The following is a 27,892-nucleotide window of genomic DNA, read 5'->3' on the forward strand; positions in this document are numbered from 1 at the left end:
GCGCTTGCATGAGGGCGTACCTCGTTGTTCTTTGCAACACCTGGGTCTGGTGCCGTGTTACTTTGCGAAGTGGCACTCCTCACTGGCAAACGGTGGCATATTTCTATGTCTTGTTCACTTATTGGCTCCCCCAAGGCGTCACCAACTTTGGCAAGCAATTGCACAAGGTTTTCATTAGGGGTACATGGGATCCCTTTAATTTCTATATTTTTGTTTCGAGAGTATTGATCCTGAGTAGTTAGGCGCGTGGAATTTTCGTGCACCAACTTTCTCAAATGGTCTATCTCACATTGCATTGTTTCTTGGGACGCCCTGAGAGCAGCGTTTTCTTTTCTAATTTCAGCGCACTCTTGTTTTATATTTTCGTAGTCTTTGTTCATGTATTCAAGGCTTTTGTTTAACTCTCTGATTTCTTTCCGAATGTCGCGTTTGAAGTCCGCGAACTCAGTACCCATGATTAAAGGGCAAGTTACAGATTCAACAGTGGGCAAAACAAGTACGAACTTTGAAAAATAGGCAACAGAGACAGCGCTAGGATAGCGAATGAACTATACAAAACAGGAGGGCAAATGCCTAACCTGGGAAAACAACAGCAATAAGCGTCCCTGTCGTATGCTGTCCCTGCTGCCAAGTGATCGAGGGAGGCGTTGCAGCTGTCTTTTTGAAGGGCCAGGGGTGGCCGATGCCACGTGGTACGGTGCCGGGCGCAAAAAAGTAGCCGGTCGGTCAGCGCGGCACTCCCGCAAGGCGCTGGATGCAGCACGCTCCGCTATCAACGCCGATAGTCAGCCACTGTACGCCTCGAACACCTGGGAAAACAACAGCAATAAGCGTCCCTGTCGTATGCTGTCCCTGCTGCCAAGTGATCGAGGGAGGCGTTGCAGCTGTCTTTTTGAAGGGCCAGGGGTGGCCGATGCCACGTGGTATGGTGCCGGGCGCAAAAAAGTAGCCGGTTGGTCAGCGCGGCACTCCCGCAAGGCGCTGGATGCAGCACGCTCCGCTATTAACGCCGATAGTCAGCCACTGTACGCTTCGAACACCTGGGAAAACAACAGCAATAAGCGTCCCTGTCGTATGCTGTCCCTGCTGCCAAGTGATCGAGGGAGGCGTTGCAGCTGTCTTTTTGAAGGGCCAGGGGTGGCCGATGCCACGTGGTATGGTACCGGGCGCAAAAAAGTAGCCGGTCGGTCAGCGCGGCACTCCCGCAAGGCGCTGGATGCAGCACGCTCCGCTATCAACGCCGATAGTCAGCCACTGTACGCCTCGAACACCTGGGAAAACAACAGCAATAAGCGTCCCTGTCGTATGCTGTCCCTGCTGCCAAGTCCGAAAATGTTGGAAGGTGGACCAAATATGCTTGTTGTTCGTCCGTATATTCACACGTTGTCCCACGGCCTCAAGATGGTAGCAGCAAAATATGGTCTGTGTTCTGTGTTTACAGCACCCAACTATCTTTCAAAGTTGTGGCCACGAGTGCGAAATATGGCGGAGTCTGGCACCATTCAGAGAAAAAACAGTCCCCGGTTGCGCCTTTACGATTCCTCCCAACTCGTGCCGGTGGCTGCAGCGCCACGGCAAGTCATTGAGCGAACTGATAAGAGCGCCTGAACGCTAGTTGCTTTTCCGACGACCGCGCGCTGCGTAGGCACCGAAGAGAGAGAGAGAGAGATAAAGATGCAAGAAAAGGCAGGGAGGTTAACCAGACCCATATCCGGTTCGCTACCTTGCACTGGGATAGGAATGAAGGGGAGAAAAGAGGTCGTGGAGAGATAAGAAGGTACTCACAATCACGAGCACACTCGGGCGAGCACACACAGTCTACAGGCCGTCGTTCAGGCTTGTTGACTTTAAGTAAAAGAGGAGTGCTTTAGTCGCTATCTGCGCAACTGAGGCAGATGACCAAGGCCCTAGAATCTTCTGCACACAAAATGGTCTGGAGTCAAGTTGACTCAAAACCATCCGGACCTGGCATCGCTGTGTGTCGTAGCAAGCGCAGCTGCACAGGACGAGTTCAATGGTCTCTTCAGCTCCGCAGTAGTCGCATGTAGAGGTGTCTGCCATACCAATGCGAAAGGAGTACACCTTTGCGAATGCAACACCCAACCAAAGGCGGCATAACAGTGTCGCATCGGAGCGGAGAAGTTGTGATGGTAGCTTTATCTTGAGCGAAGGATCCAGTTCATATATTTGACATCTTTGGAAGCTGGTAGACAACCAGAACGTGCGTGTGAGATCTCGAGCCAGCAGGTAAAGTTGTCTTGCTGCATCATTTCTTGATAGAGGAATCGGGACCACACGGGTTCCTTCATGGGCTGAGTGGGCTGCATCGTCGGCTGATTGATTTCCGGTAATACCGATATGTTCAGGCCACCATTGATATATAATATCATGCCCTCGTGCTAGAGCTTCATAATGGTAATGTCTTATTTCATGTACCAATTGTTGATGAGTCCTCCTACGCATGGCAGACTGCAAACTCTGAAGCGCTGCCTTCGAATCACAGAATACGACCCATTTTCATGGACGCTCTTGAACGAGATACTATAAAGCAGCCCTAATAGCAGCAATCTCTGATGCCGTAGATGTGTTTATATGCGACAACCTAAATTATATTGTCATTGCTGCAGCCGGAATCACAGTGGCACCCGATGAGCTGCTGGACGAGACGGACCCATCGGTGTACATCTGCGTTCGGTCCAAGTAAACTCATGTAATAATAGCAGTGTTGCTTGCTTCAATGCTAATCTGGAGTGATTGCTTCTCTTTTTGATACCCGGAATTTCTAGACGTACTTGCGGCTGGTCGAGGCACCACAAAGGACATGCCATTCTCGTAACTGGCGTATATCCTAATGGAATGGTGTTTAGGTGCTTGGCTATGACGTCTGAAAAAAAAAACGTAGCACGTGGTCTTCCGGAGTATAGAAGGGCCAAGTGGTGGTCAGGGACACGGCTAGCAAGTCGAATGTGCACTATGAGGCAATTCACAACTCTATATGTCCTGAACGGATGGTCTTTGGCAAGCACGATTGTGGCATAACTAGAAGCGCATCGGGGCAGTCCTAGGCAGATACGTAGCACCTGACCCTGCAAACTTTCCGATGAATGAGTATTAAATTTGCAAGTGTTAGTCAGTACCGGCAAGCTGTAGCGCAATAGACGCAGAAATAGGGCTCTGTACAGCTGTAGCATGGAGGCGACAGAAGTTCCCCATGGTTTCCCGCACAAGAATTTCATTATATGCACAATAGATAGCAGTCTCTTCTTCAAGTACGCACAATGCGGGCTCCACGAAAGACTTCTTGTCAATTATTTTGCCCAGGAAACGATGCGTTCATGCATATTTGACACTCTGCCCATTGATGTAAAGAGTATGGCGTCATTGGTTTACGTGTACACACCATCAACGCTCACTTCACAGTTGATATAGTTAGGCCTTGTTTCTGAAGGTAGGCTGTTGTGAGGGTTGCTGCCCACTGTATTCGTGCACGCACCCGAGGGCGAGTAACTGCAGCACTCCAGAGGCAAATATTATCGGCGTATATGGATAGGCAGACCGACTTTGGCAGAACCTTCACCAGACCAATGCGGGCAAAATTGAACTATGTGGGGCTTAAAACACCTCCCTGAGGTACTCCACAGTAGGTGTATTGTTCAGCAGTTTTACCCTCATCTGTTTGCGCAAAGAAACCCCTGCCAGTTATATATTCTTTTATCCATTGAAATATTCGTCCACCAATGCCCATTCCTGTGAGAGAAGTGAGGATGGCATCGTGAGCTACATTATCATATGCACCCTTCACGTCAAGAAAGAGTGCCACTGATATACGCTTGCGAATTTTTTGTTGCTGAATAAATGTCGATAAGTCAAGGACACAGTCGATGGAGGAGCGGCCCCGACGAAAGCCTGCCATGCAGGAAGAGTATTTGGTGTATCGTTCCAAGTACCAATCAAGACGAAATAGAACCATTCTTTCCATCACTTTTCCGAGGCAGCTTGCGAGGGCAATAGGGCGATACGCTGTCAAGTCCAATGGGGATTTTCCCGATTTCAGAAGTGGTATTAATCGACTTATTTTCCATTCTCGGAGAACACTGCCGCAGAGCCAGGAGTTGTTGAAGCATGTTAAAAGTTCTCTTCTCGCTTTTTATCCAAGGTGTCCCGACGCACTATAAGTAATACGATCAGGACCTGGCGATGACATGCGCTAAGAAGCGACTAACGCACCTTCCAGTTCTTCCTTGGTGAATGGAATGTTCATTTCTGAAAATCGCGTCTCAGGAACGATCACGGCGTCGATGCCCTCGTTCATAATATTCCCGGCACCTCTCGTGCGAAATTCTTCAGCCACCTCGAGTTCTGTTTTTCCATGATAGAGTGCCAAAGCTTTAAAAGGGTGCCGTTGTTGTGTAGAGGAGCGAAGACCACGAACTGTTCTCCAGACGTATGACAGCGGTTTATGAGGGTCTAGAGATTCGCAGAATGCTTTCCAGCGTTCGCTCTCTAGCTTGTAAATTCGTCGTTGAATCTTTTTCTGGAGCCGTCTTGCTTCCCTCAGGTCGTCAATTGATCTTGTGCGTCTGTACCGTCGTTCAGCACGCCTTCGTATAGCTCGTAATGTTTCCAGTTCGATGTCGAACTGTGTTATTTTAGACAGAAATGGTAAATTACATTTGGACGCTTGCATAGCTTCCGCGATGGTAGTTTCGAGGCTGCAGGCAAGGCCTTCTTGGCAAGCGTCCTCAACACTCGATGTAAACACCAACCAGTCAGCGCCAATTACAACACCGGAAGAGAAATTTTTTATGATACCATCGATCTTCACGTAGGTGGGTATGTGACCACTTCCATGAGTATCAATATCACAATACCATTTGCTTTGAAAGAGAAGCACCTTGATACCAATGTCAGGTCAAGGCAACTGCCATACGTGAGACCCCGCAGATATGTTGGGGTATCATCGTTCATGATAGATAGGTCGTATTTGGAAGGGAATGTAACCATGTTCCGGCCCCTGGCATTCATCCTAATGCTCCCCCAAAGCATGTGAAGGGCGTTGAAGTCACCGGTGATGATCCAAGGCCCATCAGTCCTCATTAGGATGTCTTTTAGTCTGTCGCAGTCAAATCGCGATGATGGAGATATATATCCATCAATAAGCGTGAATGAAACTGCATTCGTCTTTACACAAAGACACACGTACTAATTGCCGTCATTTGAATTTATTGGGTGCGAAAGATAAGTCAAGTTCGTGCGAATGTAAACAATTACTTTGCTTCGTTCTTTGCAAGCGGCTGAACGAAAAGCTTCATAACCGGACAATCTATAAGGCGTTGATACGTTTGGTTGGCATATGACAAGTATAGGAAATTCAGTGGCCCGAAAAAAATGGCGAAAGTCCGAGATACGGGACTTCATGCCTCTGGCATTCCAGTGAAAAATGGACGCACTTTTAACTTCAGTGCAGAAGATGAAATTTTGTTGAGCCATTGTGCTTATATGACGTTAGCAAGAACTTGATTCAGTGCATCCAGTATTTGCAGTGCACTCTTAGCAGACGGAGATTGTATGCTGCTCAGTAGCATGCTAATCATGGCAATTAATGATTGCACGATTGCAGTCACTTGCCTGTCTTGGTTGGAAAGATCTCGAACCGGGATCGCGGGCTGGCCGTCATGAAACTCCTTCGGTTCGCTTGATGCTGCTTCCCTTTGAAGTGCAAGCCACTCTGTCACAGTCAAGGTATGCTCACTGGCTTTGTCCTTTACAGCTTTTCCCACAGCATGTGGTCTGGGAGGTAAAAAAGGTGGTACTGATGAAGGATCTGGCAAACGCATCGAGGAGGTAGCGGGCATTCTTGAAGTCCGACGTCGACGTGAACGACGCCTTCTGACTGTAGCTACGCCTTCTCGATGATATGAGTGATCGCGCACCATCTCCTTGAAGATGGCAATTTTCTTCTGAATGCACAGGCAGTTTTTTGATGTGGCTTCATGAAATTCACTGCGAATAGAGCATTTCTTGACAGTAGCGACGCACTTATTCACCGCATGGGGCTCGGCACAGCGGTGGCATACCACCGAATTCTCGCAGACGCTGCTCACATACCCAAGTTTCATGCATTTACGGCACTGGAGAGGTCTTGGAATGAAAGGCCGCACAGCATGTCTGAAGTACCCCACCTTCACATGAGAGGGGAGGGATGTGCTCTTAAACGCAATCTTCACACAGCGAGACTTGCCTAGCCGAGTGACATCAACAATTGGAGTATCAGCTGTTGACTTAACAAGAAATATTAAGTCATTATTGCAAATAGCCACATCTAAGTTGTAGATCACACCGGTTACTACATCACATCCCAAGGGAACATGAGAGTGCACCTGATTGCCGTCCGAATCAGTTACACTGCACAGAACGCCCAACGCGCTTGCGTGCAAAACGTCAACAGCCAGTAGATTCTCTCTGGCGTTCACTCTTATGTCCGTGATTTCATTTGGCATGAGCACTTGCAGAGACCTCGACACAGACTGTCTGTTAAGGCGTTTCATGCTGATGGTAGGAAGGGCAGGCAGAAACAGGATGGTACTAGTGTTCGACTTTGGCACTTCATTTACAGTTTGAACACTTGAGGATGAGGATGTCCTCATATTCCTCATTTTCGCCTTGCGGTTCAGCACAGGCTGGAAACCGTCATCTGAAAAGTCAACACTGCTGCGATAGTAAGCATGAGTATCTTCACTGTCGCTGTCACTTGCTTGTCCAATCCACTTCCTGGAGGCGGCCGCCGCTGATGCAGCTGCTGCCGGCAGGCGCCTGGGGTGGTCTACATCTATCCCGTCCAAGGGAGCAGCGAAAACCAATTAACATACCTAAATTACCACTGAAGTACGCCGGAGTTAGCAAAAGTAGCTCCTATTCAAAACACACTTCTTCGTCTTCCTCCTAGGCACCGAAGTGTGCGAATATCTCAAGGCGCTTTAGTCTCTAGCGGTGCGTGGATGTCGACCACAGCGCCTGGTTGTCTTTAAAGACGCTAGTCTTTCTTGGGACCTTCGATGCCAAAATTTTGTTCGGTTTATCTGTATACTTGTTTGTTTATTTCCTCTTAACGGCATTGGGTATTTGAAACGGCCGACCCCTTCCGCAGCGCCCACCAATGTTGCTCAAGATTGAGCGTTGAAGCTTGTGCGAATGTCAAATAAAAAGGAACTATTGCGCTTGTCTGGGGAACCATAACAACACGTACAGATTCTTCACATGCGTCGTTTACTAGAAAAGCCATATATAAGTAATTATAAAAACCGTAGCTCTTATCACGCTGCGCTAACCATGCAGCGCTTGCGTGGAACGGTTAGTGTTTCGAACGCTTTGCTAAGACGAGACGGTGGTGGCACCTACCCGTCGCCTTTAGTTCTACACCTTATCACCTCTGAGATGGGCACGCACACCCGTCTTAGAGCCACGCACTTTGTTTTCTAAGAAAACTGCCAGATGGCGCTCATGTCTCACGTGTGACGTGACTTGATGCATTCGTTCGCCTCTGCTGCATGCTCGAGGCACTCTAACGCAGCGCCTCCTGAACAGCAGTCACCGATGTTCTTGCACGGAACATAAATGAAATGTCTTTTTCACTCTCTCACCACGCAAGACTATCGTCTTTCGACGACATTTGCAGATTACGTGTAGATAGGGGGCCAATTTTTTTTTACTTCCTTCATGCCCTGTGCTTACGTTATGACCTGGAGTGACTGGCACTGAAGAAGCTTCACAATGCCAAGAGTATTATACGTACCTAGGCACGATAACAAGTGCCTAGTCGGGCATGTGCTATCGTTCGAAACGCGTCATCTTTTGGAATCAACATACTGAAAGCACCTTCAGAGAACATGCATCTTCAGTTAAACAAATGCACCTTTACACACGATCAAACTCATTCAAAGCAGGTCGGCGTGTCTATTAGGTCATGCGTGCTTCTGTGCACACCATGTCAGAGCCTCCAGCTGCCGCAAGGTATCGCTATACACAGCGGTGGATGTGGATCTACATCGTTCTGCTAGATGCTCCAGATATGTTTCTATGTTGCTTGAAACCTGTCAAAATGCTGTTGGTGTAAAACTACAATACGTAAACTGCAGCACTTGTCATGCGAGTTGATTATCCTTTCGGTATTGAAACCAACTTAAAATTCGCAATAGCTCGATAACGCATACTCTTCTCGAATATCATCCTTTAAAGGGCCACTCACCAGGTTTGACGATTTTGAGCTTAGAAGCGCGATGCATAGACGAGGCGTTCATGATCACGTCTGCCAAAATTTGCAACGCTAAGCGCCGAGAAAATGGGTCAAATTCGAAGATGAAAGCTGCTCACTCTCCCCTCTACCTGCGCACGCGTAGAGAATGAGGGCATGACGTGGGCGTAGGAATGGCCCTACGTACACAGCACTGCGGTCACGTTGGTCCTCTGCGTAGACGACTCTGCTCTGACGTTGTCAACAGTATACCACGTGACATGGCAGAAATTATTTAACAAAACATGCGTAGTTTATGTATCAGTTGCTTTAAGAGATGAGTAAAACTTGAAATGAATAACGAGATGCAATGAAAATCTGTGCACGTTTTTCTTACGTTTTTTCCCGTGAGGTGCTACGAGATGCGGGGCTAATGTACCAGCGTTTCACATGCGTTCGGGTTCCTATGGTCAGCGCATTGAACAGACGACCGCCGTGGAACGCTCCTACGCGTTCGCGCACTCATTGTGCTCATCTACTCTACCGCGTCTAAGCCAGCGTTTCCAAACAATCCCGCAGAAATAGGCAGAAGACCACAAAATAACTATGGTCAACAAAGCAACGCCGCTCGCGTGCGTGCACGGGGGCTGGGCTTGTTCAGGCACGTCATGCGAACGTCACCTCTTGGTCGGATGACAGAGAAGGTGGGGAAGAGGTTTGGCGTGCGAAGGCTACGCGAAGGAGCGGCAAGGGTTTCAAACTCGTCTTCTCTCACCCTCGTTTCGAGCCGCTTCAAAAAACCTATTTTTTCCGCTCGTAATGAACCGATTCGAGAAATTTTTGTGGCAAAACGTTCCTCATCGAACACCCAACAACTTCCACTGTGTAACTAAAATTCGGTATGGGGCCTGGTGAGTGGCCCTTTATAACCAATCTATAAAGAGGCTTCCCCCTGTTACCTCCAATTTGCCCAACCCTGTGCAAGTTAGTAACATCTTACGCATGCAAATTTTTTAGTTCATCATCTGATGAACTCATCTCTGCTTTTCTCATTTCTGTCTCTCCCAGCGATTTTTCCCATACTTTGGTAGCCACTGAGTATCTGTAGCTGGTTATTTTTCTCTCCATTACATTGCTTTAGAGTCCAAGGTCCACCTTTTTCTTTTTTATATGTCAGGTAGAAGATCATCTAGACCTATTTATTCTTTAATCAAATCTGATTTTATAGTTTCTCTATGTTATGTTCCCTATTTCTGTTTCATCATGTGTTAAATAGTTCCTAACTTATTCTGCACTTACTTTTTACTATCATTCAAGTTTCCACACCTTGTGTTAGTTCTGGCAGCATAGCAAACTTCACCACTTTTCACTCTAGAGATAGTTGTAAATTGCCTGTCATGATTTGAGAATGTCGGCCGTTATTGCTCCAGCCCATCCGTGTTCTTCGCTGAATTTCCTTTTCATAGGTAGAATGTCCTGTAATTATCTGACTTAAATATACATGTTGTAAGGATTCTAGTGTTCTGTTGCCACTTGCAAACTCTCGCTCTCTTCCTTGGTCTCGAAACATTTTATCTTTGTAGTTTACTTTTTACTTGAACAATTTCTCAGTTTAGAACCTCGGTCTTTGTAGTTTATTGGCAGCACCGCTGAAAAGAAAAATAACAAGTAGAAACGCAAATACCAAGTTATTTGCTGTGAATCTTTATTCCTGTTTTTTATCAACACGGTGGCTAAATATTTCTGCTAATCATGCTGTAAATACTGCTCAGATTTTGTCTCCTTGCCACATCCACTTCACGAATTAAATTCTTCTGCTGTGTTGTGAGCTCTGTGTAGATGTTGGCTAGTTCATTCACGTAGGCATTATGCACTAGCTGCTCTGAGACTGCTGGTATCTCTACCGAGTCGAACACCTTTTTGTAGTCTCTGCAAGCCCATTAAATGTATGGGTTCTGTTTCGCAGATTTTCAGCTTTGCAGCGCACGGGTATGATCCCCAGTGAAGCATCTGTTAATCTGTATAATTCTTAATATCTTTTATGTCTTCATTTTCGTGTTTTGTGTGGTATTCCTATTTTTGCGATTCAGTAGGACATTCGACTCGCCAGTACATTAGGTATTGTGCGTGAAGTGTCACAAGCTTGTTAAACACGAGATCTTCTTCATCTTTGATCAAGTCTACGATTTTACTGGGTGATTTCTCGTTTTTAATGTTTTGTAGGGCTCTATTCTATTCCTCCTTTCCTTTCGTTCCCTCAGGGTAGGATACCCAACCGGATTCAATCCTGGTTAAACTTCTGATTATCATTCTTTTTCTTTCTTTGCATCTTTGTTTAAATTTACTAATATGATTTAAGTGTTTTGTTGAACGCTGCCTTTTTGACTGTTAAATGGCTGATTTCTGGGCTGTAGAGATCGTATATAATAGAATCTTCTGCAACCTTTTCTATGTTGCTGAAACTGCTGATAACATTACCATGCTTTTTGAGTGCGAATTTGCTAGCAGTTTCGTGTTGTCATGTTCCGTCTTTTCTTTCGATTCTTCATCTATTGTTTTGGCGCTATAATTCCTTACGTCGCCAGTTTAATTTTTCTTAATCAGCAATTTTGCTCAGGAAGTTCAGTTTTACATCTTGAGTGGATAGCTTTTGTAGATTGTTTTTTTTTCATTTCTCTGTGATTTGGGAGAGTTTGCTTACGCCTTGCTTTAGCGCTTTGCCCCACCGCGGTGGTCTAGTGGCTAAGGTACTCGGCTGCTGACCCGCAGGTCGCGGGTTCGATTCCCGGCTGCGGCGGCTGCATTTCCAATGGAGGCGGAAATGTTGTAGGCCCGTGTACTCAGATTTGGGTGCACGTTAAAGAACCCCAGGTGATCAAAATTTCCGGAGCCCTCCACTACGGCGTCTCTCATAATCAAATGGTGGTTTTGGGACGTTAAACCCTACGAATCAATCAATCAATTGCTTTAGCGCTTTAACCTATCTTCAGTTGTATTTTAGGAATCAATGTAGTTATGTTTTTGTTCACTTCCTCTATGTCATAATTTTTCTGTTGTTCTAAGGCCTCATGTACGAGTATTCCAAGGCAACGCTGAGCGTACGCATTACTATGACTCTGCTCCATTTTGAGGGTAGCCTTGCAAGTCCTCAGCAAATAAATGATAATTTGGGTGCCGTGAGTTTCCGCATTCAATTTCGGCGGGCTTGCTGATGACGATGGTTATAGAATTCAAGCGCTTCAAGAGGCAAGTTTTGTTAAACATTTAAAATGAAAAGGTAAAGACGAAAAAGCAATAAACATGGATTGACAATGATCGCTGTTTTAGCTAGAGTAGTAGCTGCGGCAAATTTCGATCGCAACAGCCTAGGCATACGTTGGCTTGTTGGCATTGCATTTTTCTGTTTCCTAAGTAGAAAAGTGAAGAAAAGTGTCGTGGCGGCTTTCGGTTCTGCCGTTGAACCAGCGCGAAGTTTGAGCTACGTGCTTGTTTGCCGCAAGAATCCTTCCTCGAGATAAATCTACTCTTCAGTGACTGCAGTGCAGAAGAAAAATGCTCACAGCTTTATAGCGCATGTTCTGTCAATGACGAGTAAGCTGTCAATCTCTAACTAATCTCCGGATGAACGCGCTTTTGCACCATAAATATCGTGGCAGTAATTGTAAAACAGTTACGAGTTAAATGTACCACAATTCGAAAGCGTTCTCGCTGCTTAAGTTGCTCGGTTAGAACACCAGCCTGGTGAGATTATTGTAGTTGCTAATACAGGTCTTAAGAATAAAAGGAGAACTTCTACTATTATCGTAGTTTCAGTGCGGCGCTAAAATGTCCTACGCGCTGTGGGGTTTCTCTTGTGGTGTTACGTGTACTCATTATGTCCATTTATTGGGGGTGTAATTTAAACACGTTGTTAATTATATGATCAAGTGTCGCTCTTCTACTGTGGCCGATCTGCAGTGAAAACGTCTGAACCATGTAAAACCAGCTGCGCCGGTGCTGAGTGACAGATGAGTCAACTGCTCCGTGGTGCAAAACAAAATAGCGTGATATACGTCACACTTGGCCTACTTTTCAGATTCTTATACCATGTAAAATAATTAGCTAATAAAAAAATTCCAGATAAGCGTGTGAGGGGGGGTGTTTTTCATTTTCGCCTAGGAAGGAACTCTCCATTGGTTTGCCAGCAGGCATACCTCCGGCACGTGATATGCTGGTAATACAATTAGGAGACGCGTTCACTGAATATCCTTGTTTGCATGCTATATAGTAAAAACAACTATCTTTTTGTTCCTTTTCTCATTTCATTTTTATTATAGTACGCAGTCTGTAGACCAAGCCAGAGGGCAGAAAATGAAACAATGAAGATAGATTGTTGCTTCAATAACTCAGTCAAATGATTGCTGTGCTTTGTAGTATACTTTTAGTGCACTTAAGAAATATAGCTCATTGTGCACACTGAAGAAAAATCAAATTGTACACAAAATGAGTGACTATTAGCAGTCAGAAAAAACAATAGCATCTTTTATTGTTATTTTTTGATAACAAGTTTCATGTTATGAAACCGAAAAGACACAAAAGTTGAGGCGACGACGTAATCTTGAAGAGATGAAAATTTTTTGAACGCTGGTTGTCGCTAGACTCACCGTCTCAACATGCGGACTTCTTCAAGGCTGCAACAACCAATCTTATGTGAAGTGTGTAGGGTCAATTTATCAATGCGAAGGAAACACATGCAAACTGATGCCAATGTACAAAAATTGACCACAAGCCATTTCAGATATGTCGTACGAAGAAGGTCCGAAGTCAGCCCTTGTATACATTTGTGCATTTTTTATATACGATAGAGGAGAGGCCACATCGAAACCAGGTGCAGATGAAAAGTAGGAGGCACCACCATTTTCAGGCAGCACCAACGTTTACCGCCAGTTTATACTGCACTTCATTGACATAGTTTTCCCACTTACAAGCTGTTGAAGAAGCACACACCATGGGAATGGGATTCCTCATGTAAACAAGCTTTTGAGAACTTGAAATACTGTCTGACCAAAGAACCCGTTTTACAAACTTTTTCATGCGAGAAACTATACATTCTTTCTTGCGACGCATCTAACGTAGGCGTAGGCGCAGTTCTGAAGCAACGAGATCATGATGGTGAAGAACACCCCGTTGCCTATGACTCGCGTAATCTACTCACGCACAAATTAAATTATGGCATTAAAGAGCTCGAATGCCTCGCTATAATTGACGCTGTTGACAAGTGGCACTGCTATCTACATGGACGACCATGCACTGTTGTCACCAATTATGGTGCTTTACAGTAGCTCAGAAATATAAAAACCCACATGGCCGGCTCTTTCGATGGTCTTTGAAGCTGTCAATGTATGACGTTAACATTCGACATCAAAAAGGCAGCAAGAACATCGAGGCGGACGAATTTTCGCGACGCCCTATGGTTCAATCCTTTCATTACCAGAACTTCAAACTTACCAGGATGACCGCCCTAGCTGCAAGTACACAACGGAAAACGGGGTCACTATTGTGACACGTAAATGAATTTGCAAAGTGTACGTTCCTCTCAAGCTTCGACTGGGCCTTCTGCAGAAAGCACACTGTCAGTTCGGACACGTCGGAGTAAAAAAAACTCTGGAGTTGTCATCATCCTACTATTTGCCGGAAATGATCACAGACGTTTCATCCTAAGTCTGCCCCTGTGACATATGTCAGCGTTGCAAGAAGCCGAAAACCAAGAAATTTGAATCTCTCGAGTCACTACCACCTGCAGAACAACCCTTTGATCTTTTAGCAATGGACACTATAGGTGGCTTTTCAGAATATGGGTCGACAAAGAAGTTTATTCACTTGGCGATCGACCAGGCTACGTGGTATGTCTGGGCGTTTCCCCACAAGAACGAAACTTGTGACGCACACATTTCGTGCATCACCGCCATCTTTGCATCAGGAACACCCTAGAAATGCCTATCTGATCGTGGAGCAGCTTTCACAGCTGGAAAATTCAAGCAGTTTCTAAAACGCAATGGTGTCCACCAATTGTTCACATCCTCCCAACACCCTTAATATAATGGCATGAACGAACGTATAAATCAGACTATTGTAATACGGCTAAAGTGCAATATGAATGAGCAGCCACAGAAGTCTTCGGTCAAACATCTTTCGGATGTCGTCGATGAATACAACAGAACCCGTCATGAAGTAACACGATATCCACCATCGTACCTCATGTATGGAATTCCGTCATACAATACAATTTTAGACGCACCAATGGAGAGTGCGCAAGAAGCAAGGAAAAGTGCAATCAAAAACACGCTTGCCTATCAAGAGAAGAACAAGATAATCTACGACAAAAAATTCCTACCACAAGATCTCCGACCTGGTAAATTAGTCCTCTACGAAATACCTTAGCACCCTAACAAATAAAAGCTTAGTTCAGTCATGGAAGAACCTGACAGAATTCTTCGCAGAGTCTCCCCTGTGAACTATGAGATCGACAGATGCGTAGCTCAGTTGAGCAGAACTACTGACATTGTGCACGTCAACAAACTGCGTCGCTATTATTGTCCCAAAGAGTTGACGCTCTCTCGGGGGGAGGGTGAAACGTGTGACGCTTCACAGGTGAATGTGGGGAAGGAAGATGAGAAAGACGAAGGGTCAGAATAAACTGGTGTTCTGACTGACGCCATGTTTCATCCGTTACTACGGTGTAGTTAAGAATGGGAAGGTCAGTCGATGGTTCCGTCATGATGTTTGCAACGGTGTCCAGTGGCGATGCACTTCTGTGGTCCGCCTTCGGTCACAGCGTCTCGCTGAGGTCTTTGATGATAATGGCCGGTTGATGAAGTTGTTGCAAGGTCTTCATCCTTCACACCACGTTCAGTCTCTGCAAGTATACACTCAGTTTCATCATCTGCAGCTTCCACGTTCAAGGTGTACTTGTGTTTTCAAGTACGCAACAGTCAGCCTCGCCCACCAGAACTCCAGCACTTACCGGACTGCTGCACTCTCCTGTGAAGCTAAAGTTTGTTTACGGAAACTTCCTGGGACATGGAACGATCTTCTATTTTTGACAGTGTTCACTTTTAAGCCATGCATGTTCAGTCTTTAATTTCTGTTCGCCTGACGCGACTTCTTTCGAGGGGAGGGGAATCCCGTGACATAAGAGGGCAGAGATGGTTAGGAGAAGTAAAGAAGGAAGAAGGAAGTAGTGAGAATGAAATAAACATGGCATATGAGCCAGGCCACGTCATCCATTCATCATAGCGCCATATATATATATATATATATATATATATATATATATATATATATATATATATATATATATATATATATATATATATATATATAGTGGGAGTAAGTGAGAGTAATAATTCAATGGGCCAGTTAGTCTTCTTGAAGGTACGGGATATGGCACAACGGGAGCGTTGTCAACAAGGATAAATATATTTATTTCCCAACAGTTTCGGGAGGTGTCCTCCCTTCATGAGGGGAGGACCCCTCCCGAAACTGTTGGGAAATAAATATGTTTATCTTTGTTGACAACGCTCCCGTGGTGTCATATCCCATATATATATATATATATATATATATATATATATATATATATATATATATATATATATATATTATGGGCGTTGCTTGTTGCTGCATCTCTTTTTGCTAAGGTGGGAAAAAGAGGGGGGAGAGGTCGTAGCAGCTTTTAGTGGGGGAGCATGCCCACCTGAAGGGGCGACGGCCACTCTGTTCCGGAGCCCCTGCTTTTGAGCTGCTTAACTGGTAAGCATAGTAGTCTACAGACCCATCCTAAACGCTTCACCTGTCTGACGAATGTTTCCAGTTTGCAGTGTCATGAGTGATGGCTTGTGTAATTTATGTATTGTTGGCTAATCCTTGGCTTTATGTGCAGCATAACCTTGGGTTTCCATGTTTCAGTAGATACCGTCATATTTAGGAAGTTTTTTGTTGAAAGAATGATGCATGGTAAATTAACTACTAGGGTGAACCTCGTTGCCAATGAATGCGATTAGAGAACTGATGCCGTGTTCACATTTCTGCCACGGTGGTGTAGCAGTTAGGTGCACAATTGCTGACGTGAAAGTGGCAGGTTCGATCCAGGTCACTGCGATCACATTGTAATGAAGGTGAAATGCTAGAGGCTCGTGCACTTTGCGATGCCAGGACAATAGATGATCAAAACTTTTCGGACCCTCCAGTTCACAGCCCTTATAATCATATTGTAGTTTTGCGACGTTAAACGCCAAATAATAATATTGCGATATGTTTTCATAAAATAAATATATCCGCTGTGCAGCAGATATAGGTGGAAAGTGTTACTTGAGACTAATTCAAAAGCTCTCAATTCTAATGCTCCCATAAAAATGTTGGTGCAAAAGTAGTTCCCATTTTGTGTCAAAACTATGTTGGACAGTTCAAAATAATTAGGTTGAGGACTGAGTTTAGTAACGAGAGGCAAGCTTTAAGATTATGCGTTTGTTTGCTATGAATGAATTTACTGCTTCAATATCTTCAGTGATAGGTATATTGTATTGTAATTTAAACTAGAGTGGTCGTAAGGAGTATGTACAGATGAGAAGAAGGAACGCGCAAGTAGTGCTCGCATTATTATTAAAAAAGAAGCCGACATTTATTGTTTCTAGGATACTCTGATCAGAGAGTGTTGGTGTTTGATTAGTAGCTAATTCTATTATTGGAAAAAAATTTAAGTGTATCTTGAAAAAAAGTTGGAAGAGTAGTTGGTATGTGGGATAAACAGTGATTTTAGGAGTTCTTCTGATAACGCCTCATTAGGAGTATTGTTGTTGGGTAGTAGAAGTCCGCGTGGTATTTGTGTATTAAGTAATTCACCAATGTAAACATCGTGAATCTTCAAGAAGATAGAAGCAGCCTGCTTGCTCGTTTTTAGGCATAAAGAAGTGGTATTCAGAAGGTGTCAATAGTTCCTTCTCTAGAAACTCTTTCATTACCTATTCCAACTCAGTAACTAATGCGGCCAAGTGCTTTGCTTCCGAGGAAATGGACAATGCCGAAGCACCTCTCTTTGGCGTCGACATAAATTTAGCGCTTCCTGACAAAAAAAAAATGAACGCTGCATGACCTGTTGCTAGAGTTTCACGCCTGTTTTGCGCGTTCGTCGACAATCCTTCAGACAGCAATTACATTTCAGATCTCCTGTAAAGTAAAAAGGGGCGCATGCTCCATATGTTACAGAGCACTCTCAGGATGGAATCGGGGCCCTAGCATTTGCTGTTCTCTTAGCATCGCAAAGGCCGCTCAAAAAGCCTATTGAATACGACTGTCCCTTCAACCAAAAAACGCCTGCCACCAATTCAGCTGCTCCATCTGCGAGTGTTCTCTTCGCACGATCACCTTACTGCAATGCACCTCACAGAAATAAAAAGCCCACCCATTTTCATATTTTTGTCTTTCAACAAACTTTGCTTAATTTTCTATAGTCCAAACAAACTGAAAACACGTCACGGTTTCTTGCGAGAGCTTGTGCTTTGGGTTGCTGTGTCAGACTGATGCAGTGACGTTCATGCATGCACAGCTTACACGCCTCCACCTTTATTTAGGAGTTGGAAGATAGGCTGCTGGTTTAACTGTACAGGATTAAAGGTGAAGGTGTGGTATTCCATGTCTGTTACAGGTAGGGGTACTTGGGTGCCAGGTGCCTGAGTGAAGCGACGGTGACAATGGTGGAAATAAATTTCCACTCCTAACAATAGCACTACGAGCTACGCCATGAACATAATTGAAAAGGTGCAAAAATTAAACATTTTCAAAATGCCAATAGAACATTGTTTTGGCTTCATCATCCAACATCTGGTCATATTCGCTATTCCTTTATTTTTTTTCTGCATCCTAATGATGTACTGCCTTGGCTAGAATTGATACTTGAACCTCAAGCTGAGCGTTTTGGTGCTGCTACTCGCGCATATGTCTGCAGCTGCTTATTTTCCTGCAATCTTGAAGAGCATACTTAGTAAAAGTGCTTAATGACGATATTGTTCAATTACTCCATTTTTTGATTTATGATTCATCCTTTTTCCGACCTCCACTTGCCCCTAAATGCGCAGAATCGATATTGACCTTTGGGGTGAGTTGTAAATCTCAAGCAACGTTTTCAAGGAATGCAAACTTCATTTCTCTTACAGCATAGCTGCGTGACTGTTGCACATAAGTTTGCACAATGAAGATGAAAGAACTGTGTCTTTGATTTGCTAGGTGCGTGAAAATGGGCCAACTTCAACACATGACAAGCTTTTCAAACAACCTCCCATGCAGTTTAATCTACTTGGCTGTAAATCTTCACCGGTATAGCTGTCTTTTGAAGTTAAAAACATTGAGAACAGAAAAAAAGGAAAAAAGTAGAGGGAGAGCAATCAGGAAAGGCCTGAAAATCTACACTGATAAATAATGTCTTAAAATCTGTGATAAACCAGACATCCACACGAGCGAAACTGGGAGTATGGTTTTGCAAGCACTGTGCTTCTATGCTGGTTTAGAGGAGAATTCAACTCAAGTTCTATGGTTTCGTGTTACAAACTATAACCTGATAATGAGATGCACTTTAGCAAGTGAGTCCTGAATTGTTTCGACCTTACATTGAATGCCAAAATAGTTGACTATTTATGCATCTCTTTCTTGCTCTTCTTTTTCTCCCATCTGTTTCTTTTCTATCATAACTTATGCAGATGATACAACTATTTTCTTTCTCTATTTTCTATTTTCTATTTTCTGTTTATGCCCGAAGACCCTGCATCTAACTTGCGACTCCTCAACAGGCAAGTTCTTTCTGTGCTTCTGGAGGAAACCGCGCCGAATGAGATCAAAGACGTGAGGATCAATGCACGAAAGAATGTCCTTGCTGTAGACGTTATGCACCGTAGCGCACTGCAAAGCCTTCGGCACATAACAGAAATCGGCAACGTGAAAGTTCGGCCAATGGTCGCTACAGGTTGTAATGGCACTGTTGGCGTCATTTATGATGTGGATCTTTCCATCTCAGCTAATGACCTGCCAATACTAATAAAGCCAGCGACTGAAGGCACCCGCATTACGCACATTACAAGACTCGGCAACTCACGCTGCTTGAGGCTTGTGTTCGAGGGAGACAGCCTTCCCTCGTATGTCAAAGTTGGCCATGTTCGCCACTCAGTGCGTCCTTACATACCGAAGCCACTGCAATGCTACAAGTGCTTCAAGATGGGACACGTAAAAGGTGTCTGTGAGAACAAACTTGTGTGTCCGCGGTGCGCTGAGTCTCACTCAAAAGACGCCTGCAGTGCCACCATACTACGACGTCCAAACTGCCACGGCGCTCATGAGGCCTCATCCAAAGATTGCCCGCGGGTGCGAAACGAGCACGCGGTACTCAGGCGTATGGTGCGTGACAATTCAACACACAAGGAAGCTGCCGCTACACTACGCCGACGACGGCGTCGTGGGCGAAGACCATCACGGAAAAACGCCTCTACCGATAGAGAGATGTCATCCTCTATCAAAGAGGCTGACTCACGAACACCGAGCTCACTGAAGACGGATACTGCCAAACTGAAGAAAGGGACAGCAGTCGCGCCTTCCGAACAGTGGCCCTCTCTTCCACGACGTCAACCTACTTCGGAGCTGCATCAAATCCCGCCGCCCTCGACGACCCCTCAAACCAGTGATGCGATGAATGAAGATCAAGTGATAAGCTTGCTGCAATCGCTGATGAGTACCATGCGTGTCCTACTGAGTAATATGAAGACTTCTGCTGCGCAGACCGCACTGCATGTGCTGGACACCCTGAGTCCGGTGCTTGCAGCTCTAAGGTAGAACCATGGCCAGCGAGGCACCGTCGTTTCGAGCGGAAGTCAAGAATGCATCTGTCTTTCAGTGGAACGCCAGAGGACTGAAGTCGCGCATGTCTGACTTTAGACAATTTGTATTTGTGAACCGCTTCCCCATTATTGTGATTTGTGAACCCAACCTTTGTGCTTCAATCAAGCTGTCAGGATATGAGTGCTTTATGTCCTCCACTCACAGAGACTGCAGCAAAGTTATTGTATTCATGCGCCATGACCTCACTTACGTTCACCACAGAGTCTCGCCTGATGAAGGTAATCAGTATGTGTGCCTTACTGTGAAGAAGGATAAGGTTGCTTTCACGATTATCGGAGCTTACTTATCTCCATCAAGCCGCCTTGACTGCGAGCGCTTACGCGGTATTCTGACGTCGACTCCAAGGCCATGGGTGATCACTAGCGACTTCAATGCCCACCATTTCCTATGGGGAAGCTCCAGGGACAACTCTAGAGGAAGAAAATTGGTGTCCTTAGCCTCGGAGTACGAACTCTGCGTTTGTAACGATGGAAGCCCTACATATTTACGCGGATCAGCCTATAGCAGCTGCCTGGACCTTACATTGGTTTCTCGCTCACTCAGCAGGAAAGTGCACTGGTTTTCGAATCTGGAAACGCGGGGCAGCGACCATATACCAACTTACCTGTGTATAGAAGGTTTCACCAGCTCCAAGTCCTCAAGAGGCCTCAAGTACACCGATTGGCCGAAATTCAAAATGTTAATGGAAGACTGCTGTACCGACGGCTCATCATATAACCTAGAGGACTCGATAAAGGATGTCCTGCAGAATACCACGCATACACATTTGACTAGTCACAAGCGCACCGATTTCGACATCGAGCTTGAGAAACTTCGCGCAATACGCCGTCGTGCAGAACGAAGGTACCGACGGACAAAGTGCATGGATGATTTGAGGCTGGCTAGACGCATTCAAAAGAAAATGCAGCGGCACATGGATAAACTGGCTAAGCGACGTTGGACATCCTTTTGCGAGTCGTTGGATCCACGAAAGCCCCTATCACTGATATGGCGAACTGTCCGGGGTCTTAGCACAACCTTGGGTCAGCGACACCCGTTTACATCTCTGGCACTTCACCTTCGATGCAGAGAGATTGACGTCGCAGAATCTTTCTGTAGAAGAATTGCCGGTGATTCCAATTTCACAGTATCAAGAACGGGAACTTTTGACAACCCACCGCCCTCACGTGATCCCCGTATGGAATGCCAGTTTTCTATGGATGAGCTAGAGGCGGCACTGGCTCTGTGCAGACGTTCTTCAGCACCCGGTCCTGACGGCATTACCTATCGTGCCCTTTGTAATCTTTGAGACGAAGCTCGGAAGGCACTCTTACGCCTATACAACGACTCCTGGCAGACTGGTACTGTTCCCCAGGCATGGAAGTCAAGTCGCCTCATTCCACTTCTAAAGGCTGGTAAATCTCCTTTGGATATTGCCTCATACCGTCCTATCGCACTTGCCAGTTGTGTGGGAAAAACGATGGAACGAATGATTCTAACACGAATGGAGTGGTATTTAGAGCACTACGAAATCTATCCAGTATCCATGACCGGATTCAGGCGCGGCCATTCATCAATCGACAACGTTGTTGATCTGGTGACATATGTTCAACACCAGAAAGCCTGTAAGAGACTGTGCGCCGCCCTGTTTCTAGACGTTAAGGGGGCTTACGACAATGTCACCCATGAAGCCATCCTTAGTGCTTTGGAAACAGTAGGTCTTGGTGGCAAGATATATATGTGGGTGTACAGCTACTTACAGCTGAGATCATTTTACGTGATGACAGCGAATGGCCCAACACCTGATTATTACAGCTGCCGAGGAGTTCCTCAGGGAGGAGTGCTAAGCCCTACCCTTTTCAACCTAACTCTCATTGGTCTAGTCGAGCAGCTACCTAGCACTGTAGAACTTTCTGTCTATGCTGATGACATCTGCATTTGGACATAAGGTGTGACAAGGCCTCAGCTTCGCGCCCGCCTTCAGAAGGCTGCTACAACGGCGTCATGCTATCTTCGTAAACAAGGCCTCGAGGTGTCCTGCGGAAAGTGTGCAGTGGTAGCGTTCACGCGGAAACCAATGTCTGCCTACAGTATATCGATTAATGAAGAATACATATCGTTCAGCAGAAGCCACAGGTTCTTGGGAGTCATAATAGATAGAAACCTGTCGTAGACTCCACACGTGAACTATGTGAAGAAGCGGCTGATCGCAACATGCCACATGCTCAAATTCCTTGCAGGAAAAAATTGGGGAGTGCCCATATCATCCATGCTACAACTGTACAGGGTGCTGTTTATCGGATTCTTACGGTACAGCTTACCTGCAATGTCTAACACCGGCAAGACCAACCTGCGCGCAATTCAGAGCATTCAAGCCCAAGCACTTAAGATATGCCTTGGAATACCCCGCAGTGCTTCAACGGCTGAAACCATTGCCATCGCTCAAGATCACTCGATAAATACGCATATTATTACCGAGACAATGCGCATGCACCTCAGGCATTATGCCAGGACCCCTTCTCACCACCTGGCGAGTCTAGCTGCTGAAAGGCCCCGCACGACATACGGCACTATTGTCTCCAAGCATCGTTCATCGTTTGCTGAGACATACGCACCTGCGTCAAAGCCACTGCTTCCTCCTTGGAGCTTGAGCCGGCCGCGAGTTCACTTAATGATTCCAGGAATGAGGAGAAAATCGGACTTACCGACCCATGCCCTGAAACAACTGAGTCTATCCCTACTGGAAGGAAACTACAGTAACCACGTGCACATTTACACGGATGGCTCTACTACGCCGTCTAGTTCAGGTGGAGCAGTGGTTATACCATCACAAGGGATAACTCGGTGTTTTAAGACTTCACATGTGACGAGTTCGACGACGGCAGAACTCGAGGCTCTGCGCAATGCACTGGAACACATCAATTCAGAAGAAAGACCAGGTAAATGGGCTGTGTTTTCTGACTCAAAACCAGCGTTACAGTGCCTGATATCAGTTCTCCGACGCGGATGCCACGACCAGTTGACCTACCAAACCGTGAAACTACACCACCTGTTAGTACAAAAAGGCCATGACATCGTCTTTCAGTGGTTACCTGGGCATAGTGGTATAGGCGGCAATGATTCTGCAGATCATGCTGCTCGCACGTCACATAAAGAAGGGAACAGTGTTTCGATACCGCTTTCAAGAGCGGATGCAGCAAGGCAGATTCGTCAACTGGCCCACAGTCTCACACTGACCGAGTGGAACACACCAAGCATACGACGTACACGACTGCACGAGCTCGACCCATCACTACAACTCCGGCCTCCACCCGGCCTACATCGACGTGAAGCTTCGCTTCTCTATCGCCTTTGGCTGGGAGTTGCTTACACGAAAGCATATACCACGTTAATCAGAATTACTGACAGTGCGGCGTGCGATGTTTGCGGCACCGACGAAAATATCGAACACCTGCTGTGTCATTGTCCTCGATTTGCCTCAGAGAGACAAGTACTTGCCAACGCAATGCGGCGACTGGATGATCGGCCTCTTTCTGTGCAGGTGCTATTACAGCAACGTACACATGCCTCGACAGCCCACAAGGCAGTGAAAGCCCTGCTGCGTTTCCTGAGAAAGACAGGCTTGTGTGAACGCCTCTGACATGCGGTAGATTTCTACACGCTGCAGTGAAATTACTGTTAGTCTCTCCCCCACCCCCTTTTTTCCCTCTCTTCCCTCTTTCTCGTCTTTCTTGTCCTCTTCCTTTATCCCCCAGTATAGGGTAGCCAACCGGATGTCTTTCTGGTTAACCTCCCTGCCTTCTCCCTTTTTGTTGCTTCCTTCCTTCCTTCCTTCCTTCCTTCTCAGCAATTCTTACGAAACTCTTCAAAGTAACGTTAACATAGGTCTGCGCGACTTACACAAGTGGAGCGTAATCAATTCTCTTGAAATCAACACAGCCAAAACAAAAGCTATTATCTTCACACCCCGACAATCACCTGTAGCACCCACTATGAATCTTACCTTAGGAAATTAACGTATCGAGATTGTTGACTCAGTAAAATCACTTGGTGTATTTTTTCAAAGCATATATCATGGGACATTCATATAAATCATGTTGTTACACAGGTAGCAAAGGTAGTAGGAATTCTGGCGAAATTCAAATTCCACTTGCGAACAGCTGTCAAGCTTCATATTTATAATGCACTATTTCTTTCTCGCTTAAATTATTGCTGTCTAGTCTGGGGCACAACAACGTTAACAAACCTGAACCACCTGTTTGTTTTACAAAAGAAAGCACTTCGCCACTTTGCATGCGTGGAAAAAAGTGCACACACAAAAGCCCTGTTTATCAAATATAACATCACGCCCGTACACAATTTGTATCCTTTAAATCTAGCCAGAAAATACAAGCACGATACAGACGGACTACTTCGTACATTTTCTGCGTTGACACCACTAAAAAGGTCATATGATTTATGAAATGATGATATCTGGAAAATACCTTTTTCACGCATTATGATAACAAAACAAATGCTTCGTCATACGCTTCCAAATTTGCTAAATGAACTCCATCACTGTGAAATCATTTTAGAGACAGCTGGGAACAGTGCAATCAAAGCATTCTTTGCCGCCAAGGATTGATGCTCTTTTCTTTTTGTAAAAAAGTATAGATTCTGTTCAACGAGTTTTCAAGTTTTAACTGTTTTCTCTTCTTTTTGTCTTCTTTCAGTTATTTTTTTGCACGAAGAAATGCTGATTGCGACCTCATGATTATGTGAATGATTTACCATTAGATAGTGTGCACATTTTGTATTGTAAAGTGTTTTGTTGTAAATATTGTAATACTGTGTTAGTATAAGTATTGTATTATATCATTACTGCATATTCACTTCCATGCTCTCGCTGTATGCCATGTAAAACGGGGGCTCGAGGCTTCTCAAGTGGATAAATCCACTTTTTCTCAAGCCCTCCTGTCCCACAACACACACACTTGTGGACGAAATAAAGTTTGATTTATCCTTTCCCCGCCCCAAGTGTAGAGTAAGCAACTGAGCCAAAGCTTGGTTAACTCCCAAGTCTTTCTTCTTCATTTTTCTTATCTGTTGAAGTGCATAGCACTAGTCATATCGCATCCACTACAATGTGACTGCTATGGTTGGGAATAAATCCTGTGATCTCATGCAGAACTGCGCTGTTCCGTTTCCATCTGCCCACGTGGCAGACTAGAAGTGCTGACTTTTTTATGTCCTACATTATATTTCAACAAAAACGTTTGCATTGACTTTCCTGGTTTTCAACACTGCACAGATGTAGACCAAAACTGAATGTATATGTGACCGATAGTATAGAGTCCGGTTTAAACAACCAGAATTGCTCATATGCTTCAGAGCAGAAAACTCATTCATGCTACTGTCTTCAGCAATGGTTTAAAAAGGAATGGAAGGTGTGATCTGTTAGCCTGTTTTGGCACCTAGCATAGGACACAATGCAAGTAGGAGTGAAATATAAAGACAGGCAGTGTTAATACTACTTCTGAGTTGTTGAAATGTCATTTGTGAAATGTACAGGCATACAGCGCAGAATAAATACGGTGCGGTTATATGTACACGCCACGAAAGAGAACCTCCACACTAATCACTTCAATTAGGTGTGTTCTATCACTATGGAGGTCACCAGAAATGCTTTTACTGAATATTATGTTGTCTCCTTCTTGAGATGCAATAGTTTAGGCAAACAAGTTTTGTGTACTAAGGTAAGGCTTTTGTCATTATAATATTTGTAATGTACTTGATAATCTATCCAAAGGCGTAATAGTAGAAACAGCATTTGTTCAGACAAAAGACAAGTATTGTATCCATTTCAGTGAAGCTATCCTATAAGTTACCATCCTATAAGTTACTGACACGCCAAAGGAAATCTGAACAAGTTGCAACTATCTTGATTTCAAAAGTATTTGAATTCCTAAGCATATAGTTACGGGGATTACAAATACACAGAAGAGAGAAAGGAGTGTATTTTAAATAGTAACAGGTAGGTGTGACACCTACCTGTTACTGCGTCCCAGCCACGCTTGCGTCCCAGTCACGGTTGAGGCGCTCTGTGAGACCGTTGGTCTGGGGATGGTAGGCAGTAGTAAGGTGATGTTCGGTAAAGCAGCTACGGAGGGTTTCGTCGATAACTTTCGCGAGGAAGCAGCAGCCACGATCCGTCAGAAACTGGTGTGGAGCCCAATGCCGTAGAATGACGTCATTTAGTAGAAAGTCTGCGACGTCTGTAGCGCACCTACTTGGCAAGGAACGAGTTATAGCAAATCTGGTCGCATAGTCAGTTGCGACAGCAATCCATTTTTTGCCTGACACGGACGTTGGGGAAAAGTCCGAGTAAGTCGAGGCCGACGCGGAAGAATGGTTCCGGGGGAATGTCGAAAGGTTGGAGCAGGCCAGCCGTACGGAGGGCAGGACGTTTGCGACGCTGGCAGCGCTTGCAAGTAGCGACATAGCGGCGCATAAATCCCACGTGTGAGGTGCGCTTCCTCTCCGTAGTTATATTTTATTCCATATTGTATAATAAACACGGCGCACACGTGACCGAAGATCAGGCCGCCAAACCAGGAGGAGCCGCAGCAGGTGGGCGCTGAGGGGCGGGTGGAGCAAGGAGTGAGTCGAGTGTCGAGGATAAATGCTGCCACAGAGTGCTACAAGTGCCACAAGCTGGGACAGTTTGCCCAGGAGTGCTCCCAGAATGGCGACAATGTGGGTGGGGGCCGGGGTGGCAAGGGCGGTGGCGGGGGACCACGGGGAGGAGGCTGCGGCGCCTCCCGTGGCCGCATGGATTACAAGCCTCCCACCAGAGAAAAGTGCTACAAGTGCGATCGGATAGGCCACTTCGCCAGGGACTGCAGGGAGGCTGAGGACCGGTGTTATCGCTGCAACGGCACTGGACACATCTACAAGGACTGCTAGCATGGCGCAGAGGAAATGTCGGGCTACAACCGCGGCAAGACGGGCCATATTGCACGCGAGTTCAAGGAGCAGGAAAAGACCTGCTACATCTGCCACAAGCAGAGACACATCTCCAGAGACTGCGAGCAGGACCAAAGAATGAGTGGCGCTGGCCAGTCTCTCCAGTGCTACCTGTGCGGCAAGCTGGGCCACATCTCGCGGGACTGCCCCAACAGCGATTGATTGATATGTGGGGTTTAACGTCCCAATACCACCATATGATTATGAGAGACGCCGTAGTAGAGGCTCTGGAAATTTCGACCACCTGGGGTTCTTTAACGTGCACCCAAATCTGAGCACACGGGCCTACAACGTTTGCGCCTCCATCGGAAATGTAGCCGCCACAGCCGGGATTCAAACCTGCGACCTGCGGGTCAGCAACCGAGTACCCTAGCCTCTAGACCACCGCGGCGTGGCTGCCCCAACAGCGAGCGGGATGGCCGCAAGTGCTACAACTGCGGACACCTGGGACATATCAGCCGGGACTGCCTAGAGGCCGGAGAAAACGACGCCGTGGCCGACGTCTGCTACCACTGCAATGAGCGCGGGCACATAGCACACAACTGCTGGTCCACACACTCCAACAACCGCTGCTACCACTGCAGCGATGTGGGCCACATGGCCCGAGAGTGCGAGATGAAGGCCTGAGAGACGCTCCACCCTCCATTTGAGCCCCTACTCAGCAGCTTCACCAATTTTTATGGAGATTACAAATGCACGGAAGAGAGAAAGGAGTGTATTTGCAATATTTACAGGTAGGTGTGACACCTCAGGGCTGCT

General features: G+C 45.8%; 1 protein-coding gene and 1 pseudogene across 10 annotated transcripts in view; one reads left to right on the forward strand and one right to left on the reverse strand.

Annotated features, from left to right (window-relative positions):
• Window positions 1-27,892, reverse strand: part of LOC119173563 (sphingomyelin phosphodiesterase) — a 1,093,949-nt gene that overhangs the window by 225,100 nt on the left and 840,957 nt on the right. The window lies entirely within an intron of this gene.
• LOC142817191 (uncharacterized) lies at window positions 1,483-27,760 on the forward strand (annotated as a pseudogene).

Source organism: Rhipicephalus microplus, chromosome 5 (assembly GCF_043290135.1).
Source record: "Rhipicephalus microplus isolate Deutch F79 chromosome 5, USDA_Rmic, whole genome shotgun sequence".
In the NCBI taxonomy this organism is placed as follows: Eukaryota; Metazoa; Arthropoda; class Arachnida; order Ixodida; family Ixodidae; genus Rhipicephalus; species Rhipicephalus microplus.